Below are 7,997 nucleotides of genomic sequence, written 5' to 3'. Positions count from 1 at the left end.
GAGCTGCCCAAGTATGTATGATGATGACATGTACAATGTGTGGTTTCAAACGAATCTGTATCAGTTAGTCCCAAAATCATGTACAGTAACAGAGATGAGCTGCCAAGTAACAGGGAGCATTACATGACTTCAAAAAGCGTTTGTAGTTTATAAGTGATACGTGTTATAGTAGTCAGTCCCAAAAAATTATTTCATTCTGTCCATTTCTCCGCTGTGTTGGGGCCTAGGAGCATTTTGGAACATGCTGTTGATTTCAACTACAATGACTAGAAAAATACCTGCGTCAGTTGTTCTAAAAACAGACCCGCATTACATAGAGAAACTGAACACTCTAATGAACAGATTCAGTCCAGCCGCTGTAGAACAACAAGATTTGCAATTAATGTAGAACTATTTTAAAGGTAAAACTGGGCCTCGGATTGTAATAATTCAAGAACATACAACAGAAATGTCATTTGCTTTACATAAGAAAATCTCTCTTGTCCTGCTCACAATCTAATTGCCTACTTTTTGTGTCAGGATTGTCTCATGATTTACAACAGACTTTTCATTTGCTTTACATAAGAATATCCTGCTCATAATCTAATTGCCAATCTTGTCAAGATTTCCTCATTTCACCTGGGACCTGATACATGTGAAGCTAGAGGCGGAACCGAGGAGACCACATTTCCATCAGCGCCAAAATACACTTGACTTGTTGCAACGAAGTTATGATCAATGTTGCTCTCTGCATTCATGGCACCTTCCAAGACCTTGACTACCTCAGACATTTTAGGCCTTCTTTTGCATCAATCTGCAACCACCACATCGTGAGCTTCATCATCTCAATTACATCCTTCTTATGTGCTAGCATATCGTTACTCTTATTGTCAATCAATTCTACCAACCGATTAGTCTTCACCTTTTCCTCCAATTGGGTGATGAGATGAATGCTCTCTTCGGATCGAGAATTGTCGAGGTTCTTTCTTCCGCTAATGACTTCCATGACCACAACACCAAAGCTATAGACATCGGCCTTTTCCGTGATCTGTGATGTCAACCATTCGGGAGCTAAATATCCAGGTGTGCCCCTCATTCTAGTAAACACTTGACTCATATCCCTGTCAATGAGCTTGCATAGTCCAAAATCAGAGAGTTTAGCATTGAAGTCATCATCTAAGAGGATGTTTTGTGGTTTGACATCCAAATGGGCAATCTTTTTCATGCACTCCTCATGAAGATAAGCGAGACCCTTAGCTATGTTAGTGATAATCTTGCACCGTGTGCTCCAATATAGAGGAGGTGAATCATTGTCATGTCGACAATAGATCCATTTGTCCAAGGACCCTTTTGGCATGTACTCATATACCAAGAGCCTATGCGATTTCTCTGCACAGAAACCAATCAATCTGACCAAATTAATATGATGAATGCTGCCAATTGTTTGAACCTCTGCAGAAAATTCTTTTTCACCCTAACCCGCTCGATCCAAACGTTTTACTCCAATCCTTTCATCACCAAATTGACCCTTGAAAACAGACCCAAATCCTCCTTCCCCGAGCTTGTCTGCGAATTGCTCGGTTGCTGCTTTTAGCTGCTGAAATGTGAACCTCATTGGTGTTCCTTGTAGCTCCCCCAACTCTTCCTCCATCTCCATCTCATATTGTCGTTGTGTTCTTCGTTTACGTATAAAATAGGTGCCGAGGAACAAGATGCTAAGCAAAATGAAGCCAACTACAGGAGCTAAAATTGCTACAACTCTTCTTACAGAGGAGGATTTCACTTCCATGCTTGTTGTCCCAATAGGTGCAGGCAGAGCACTCGGGGCCGTAGGTATTACCTTGGGCGGGGGTGCAGGCTGAGCACTTGGGGTCGTAGGTGTTACCTTGGCCGGGGGTGCAGGCAAGGGCCTAGCAGCTGTAGGCGATATTGGGCGATAGCCCGTGGCACCACCGATAACGGTTCGATTGATCGTGGTACCACCGGCAATGGAGCCATGGAATGTACTCGCCGTGATGGTAGCAATAGGGAAGAGGAGGAGGAGGAGGAGAGGCCGGAGGTGCAGAGCCGACGAGGTACTCACAACTGCCATTTGTTCCTTCGTGTTATGATTTGTGATTCCACCCGTTAACTTGAATAAGAGTCTCAACGCAAACTTGGGATAGGGCTCCTGTGGCTGTGACAAACTTACACCTAACAGGCTGGAAGAGTGGTAGGGGATAGCAGACAGGGACCGCATCTGTGTGTTGAATGATTCAACGGTCAGCATAAAACAGCCTAACATGCTCTATAGTCTTGGTAGGGCCTGACTTAGCTTTGCCGGACTTGTTTGCTTGTTAGTCCCTTTCGAATTATTTCTCTACGTTTTCATCATCAAGAAAGAAAAAAGAAAAGTTACATCCGTATAATGTGTAGTTTGATGATTTTGACTGTAAGAAATATGCAAACACCCCCGCCAAAAAAAATGCAAACACGACACAAAAATGCGATCAGATCTTATTAAGCATAGAGAATTTTTTTGACATGTATCATATAACGGTGTATCTTAAGTATAGAGAAAATTTCAAGGTCAACTGATGGCCGGGGGTGTAGGCAGCGCACTTGGGGTCATAGGTGTTACCTTGACCGGGGGTGCAGGCAGGGGACTTTCTGCTGTAGGCGATATTCTTTGATTGATCTGGGCACAAACGGGCACCTTCTCGCCCTGATCGATTACACGCCACCTCCAATCGGAATAGGGGCTGACAACACGGTGGCAACGGGGAGGAGGAGAGGCAGGAGGGAGCTGAAGAGATACTCACCAATGCCATATGTGTTATGATTTCTGATTGCACCTGTTAACTTGAACCCATCTCTCAATTGCAAACTTGTGATAGGGCTCCTGTGGCTGTGACAGACTGACAGCTAACACAGTGGAGGAGTGCTAGGGGATAGCAGACAGGGACATAAACGGCCAGCATAAAACAGCCTAACATTCTTACGGACTTGCTTGCTTGTTAGTCCCTTTCGAATTATATCTATACGTCTTCATCAAGCAAAAAAAGGAATTACATCTGTATAATGCGTTGATTGATGACTTTGTGTTTCTAAGAGCCTGTGATCTTTTTCTTTTTTGCTGCTTGTCAATGTATCTCAATCTTTAGTTACGGAATGATGCAACTCTTCTGTCTTCTGTGTCCATTTCTAAAAAAAAACGAAAACATACTTCTACACTTCTAATATAATTATTTCATATATAACATGGTGGTAGACTGGCTATTTTTGCCCAGATTACACATCTTTGTTCATTAGTGAATAGTGATCTACCGTATGCTTTTTAGCAACACTAAGATCCAGAATCTTGAGTCAGCAGCAGTGATGTAGAGTCAAGATTACAATCTGCAGGATGTTTTGTGGTTTGACATCCAAATGGGCAATCTTTTTCATGCACTCCTCATGAAGATAAGCGAGGCCCTTAGCTATGTTAGCAATAATCTTGCACCGTGTGCTCCAATATAGAGGAGGTGAATCATTGTCATGTCGACAATAGATCCATCTGTCCAAGGATCCATTTGGCATGTACTCATATACCAAGAGCCTATGCGATTTCTCTGCACAGAAACCAATCAATCTCACCAGATTAATATGATGAATGGCGCCAATTGTCTGAACCTCTGCAGAAAATTCTCTTTTACCCTGACCAGCTCGATCCAAACGTTTTACTGCAATCCTTTCATCAGCTAGCTGTCCCTTGAAAACAGACCCAAATCCTCCTTCGCTGAGCTTATCTTTGAATTGCTCGGTTGCTGCTTTTAGTTGCTGAAATGTGAACCTCATTGGTGTTCCTTTTAGCTTCCCAAACTCTTCCTCCTCCTCAATCTCATGTTGTAGTTATGTTCTTCGTTTACGTATAAAGTAGGTGACGAGGTACAAGATGGGAAGCAAAATGAAGCCAACTATAGGAGCTAAAATTGCAACAAGTCTTCTTACGGAGGAGGGGCCTTTCAGCTGTAGGCGATGTTGTTTGATTGAACTTGATACCAGTTTGATTGATCCTGGTACCAATGACACCGTAACCGATGGATGCACTGGCCGCGACGGTGGCGACAGGGAGGAGGAGGAGGAGAGGCAGGAGGCGGAGAGCCGAAGAGGTACTCACCACTGCCATTTGTTCCTTTGTGTTATGATTTCTGATTGCACCCGTTAACTTGAAGAAGAGTCTCAATTGCAAACTTGAGATAGGGCTCCTGTGGCTGCGACAGACTGACAGCTAACAACTTGGAAGAGTGGTAGGGAATATATCTGTACGTTTTCAGGAGAGAAAAAAGAAGAGTTACGTATGTATAATGCGTATTTTGACTGTAAGAAATATGCAAACACGACACAAAAATGCGATCAGATCTTGCAAAGGTGTTATCATATAAAAGCATGCTTTTTGGCAAAATATCATCCTGGGAGAGTAGACATGTTTTTCTTGTGTTTCTCAGAGCCTGTGATATTTCTTTCTTTCTTTTGCTGCATGTTATTGTATCTCAACTCTTCAGTTACGGAATGAGGCAGCTCTTCTGCATCCATTTCGAAAAAAAAGAAAACATACTTATAAACTTCTAATAAAATTTAGACCATATAACATAGTGGTACACTTGGTATTTTTCCCATATTGCACATCTTTGTTCATTACCGATCTGCCGTATGCTTTGTGGCAAGACTTAGATCTGTAATCTTGAGTCAGCAGTGAGGTAGAGTGAAGATCACTTTGCAAGAAGTACCTTTCAGTTGGGGGCATGCTGAAGCTGAAAACCGTTGGCAGCTGCCTGGAAGATGTACCAGTCGTTACAGTGGCTGGTAGCCATGAGAGCTGCGGTTGTACCAGCCATCACGCGCATGTCGCGCCGCTCATGTCGCATGGGCGCAGGGCGGATCCGGGATGGACGGCAGGGCGGATCTCAGGCGACCTAAGGTGGTTGGTGGCGGGGGTGAGATCGAGCGGCTTTGCTACATCAACGGGCTATTACGGGGTTTTACAGGGCTTACCGCCCACCCCCGCCAGTTAAAATCAGGGGGGGGGGGCGATTAATTAGGAGAAGGAGGTTAGTTAGCCCAATTAAAAAAGGACAAGTCAGCTGATCCGTAAAAGTCCGTCGATATAATCCGTGTATCTAGCATTTTTGGAGATCGAGGAAGAGATTTGGGGAATGAAATCAGGTGAAGTGAACTAGAAGATCTACAACTGGACTCCTGAAACGCACCTTATACATCGGGCCGACGCCTCGGTCAGTGACGGGTCACAAATTCATGACCCAACCAGGCTCCTCAAATCTACACTATATGCCTGGGTTGACCGGCACCCTCATCTCAAGCCCATGTCTGGGGTGTATATGGGGAGGCTCGGACGAGTCTGAGCGCGTCCATCACGTTGGATCCGGCCAACTCTGGCCCACCCTGACCCCATATATATGTGTCTGTGTCCACATCTCGGTAATCTCCGACCTTCTCTGGCCTGGCAAGTAGTGGATTTGACTCCGAGATTTCCTGATCCGTCAACTGGGACCTCATCCCAAGCAGGGACGAAGAGGAGATGGCCATCCGCATGGCTCTCAGCCGCTCCCGTGAGCGGTGCACTCGATCGCGGTCGGTGTCCATCCGGCAGGAATCCATTTCGTCCATGTAGATAGCGCTTGGATCCATCAGGGCTGTTAGCTCGAGGCGCATGACCATGGCCTTGCTAGACGCGGTGACCACCGGTTGGCAACGCAACTCTGGGGTGACAACGTAACCCCTTCGGTGACGCCTCGTCCCCGCGGTGTCGGGCTCCAAGATGGAGGCCAACGCCGTCTTGCGTCACGACCCATCCCCTATGGACGCGCGGCATGCTGTCCGTGCGAGAGAGAGGACATGGGATGCACGATTGTCCTTGAGACGGAGGCCACGGAGGAGGACTCACACACTACCCTGGACGAGGAAGCCCTATGTGCCTGCATAGTCGATAAGTGGCAAAGGAGGACGGTGCATGCCCTCACAATGAAGCAAAACTAGGTGGTCCGCCGCCAAAGCGGAGAATGTGGAAGCCGGTGACGTGCCAGACAACTCCAGAAGTGAGCAGAACCAACTCGATCTGTTTTCTGTCTTCGACCGCTACTTCCGCGACAAAGACGGCAAGGGCAAGGACAGTCGTGGATGAACTTTGTCCATAGCTTTAGTAGGCAGAATATGCCAATATTTGGTGGTTCGATTTCATATATGTGATGAAGTAGATCATGCAAATTTTACATAATCGGATGGCATGCATGAGGAAATACATGGACGCTATGTGTGGGATCGAAATATATTTTACATGAGTTTAGTTTGCTTTGCATGTGATTATATGGATTTGAAGATTTGTGAAAGACATACACGATTGTGAAGGCAGATATTTGAGTGGTCATCAATCACTATCTGCGGATGCGTCCGATCTCGTCCGCACATTTTATAGGGCCGGATTTGCTAGGTTTGGATGTAGATGCTTCACGGATAGAGATGAGACATGCGGGGAGGTGGAGACATGCATATGCGCACCGAAAGGACATGAAGATGTGCAGTGATTGGGCTTGCCACATCATCAAACCATTAATTAATTTCTTGGCCAATTAGAGGCAAACATACGGTTGTGCTTTCCATCTTTTCCGAGTGTTTTTATAAAGACTCTTGGTAAAGCCTTCAGAAAAAATATTGTGTATATTACTTTTTGATATTATTTTTCTACATCAAATGGTTATTTTCCACGTTGCTTATTATAACTTCTATGGATAATATCATGAAACCATGCCGGTTTTATGTTTTCCAAACATTCTTTGGCTTTTTAAAATTAAAAACCAATAACATCCATGTTTGTGGTTGAGTCTTGCCCCCCTGTTGTTTTGAATTGCCCTAGTTTCTTGAATAAGGCCGGCATATAGACTCAAGAATACAAATGCTATTTTTCAAATCAATTTTGTGAACGTTTTCACACATCAAATTTGAATTATGTTTTTAAGTGACTGGAAACACATTTAATGGGTTAAATATATCAAATGGACCTCGAAAGATGCCATGTTTGACATGAATCATGTAATGATGTATCTTATGTATAAAGAAAATTTCAAGGTCCACGGATGTCCAGGGGTGCAGGCAGAGTACTTGGGGTCGTAGGAGTTACCTTAGCTGGGGGTGCAGGCGGGGACTTTCAGCTGTAGGCGATATTGTTTGATTGATCGTGGCACAAACAGGCACCTTCTCACCCTGACTGAGGTTCACACAAACGGCCGGCACCTTCTCGCCCTGATCGAGCTTCATGCTACCTCCAAGCGGAATAGCGTCTGGCCACACGGTGGCTACGGGGAGGAGGAGGAGAGGCAGGAGGGAGCCGAAGAGGTACTCACCACTCCCATTTTTGTTATGATTTCTATGCACCCGTTAATTTGAACCAGTCTCACAATTGCAAACTTGTGATAGGGCTCCTGTGGTTGTGACAGACTAACAGCGAACATCCTGGAAGAGTCGTAGGGGATAGCAGACAGGGACCGCATCTGTGTGTTGATCATTCAACGGTCAGCATAAAACAGCCTAACATTCTTTGCGGACTTGTTTGCTAGTTAGTCCCTTTCAAATTATATATGTACGTCTTCATGAGTAAAAACAGGAATTACATCTTTATAATACGTTGTTAGATTTTTTTTGAAAATGGAGGCATACCCCCGGCCTCTGCATCATAATGATGCATGCAGCCATCTTATTAAAAGTTCGCAAAGTAACACAAAGTCGTCAAAGTATTACAGCTCGCAAGTGGAGCGAAAATAAAATAGAAACAAAGTTCATGCCGACAATCACAACCGGAATGGAAAAAAGAAGGATAAGCTCTCTAGACTCCTATCCTGTTATGCGACCGCCATTCGAACCGGTTGAATAAAGCCCGTGTTACCATCTCCTAGTGGTTGCACCCAGTAACCAACGGCTCCCTGAATTCCATAGGAGTGAGTAAGGACCACGTACGGATCCAAGCGGTAGCTCTGAAGATAACCTGC

General features: G+C 44.9%; 1 pseudogene; it reads right to left on the bottom strand.

The window, feature by feature from the left end:
• Window positions 1-372: 372 nt before the first annotated feature.
• On the bottom strand, window positions 373-7,410 carry LOC125542317 (annotated as a pseudogene).
• Between the last annotated feature and the right edge of the window lie 587 nt (window positions 7,411-7,997).

The sequence above is a fragment of the Triticum urartu genome, chromosome 3, assembly GCF_003073215.2.
Source record: "Triticum urartu cultivar G1812 chromosome 3, Tu2.1, whole genome shotgun sequence".
NCBI classification, from domain to species: Eukaryota; Viridiplantae; Streptophyta; class Magnoliopsida; order Poales; family Poaceae; genus Triticum; species Triticum urartu.
The sequence above is the reverse complement of the archived record's forward strand: the minus strand, read 5'-3'. Positions and strand labels throughout refer to the sequence as shown.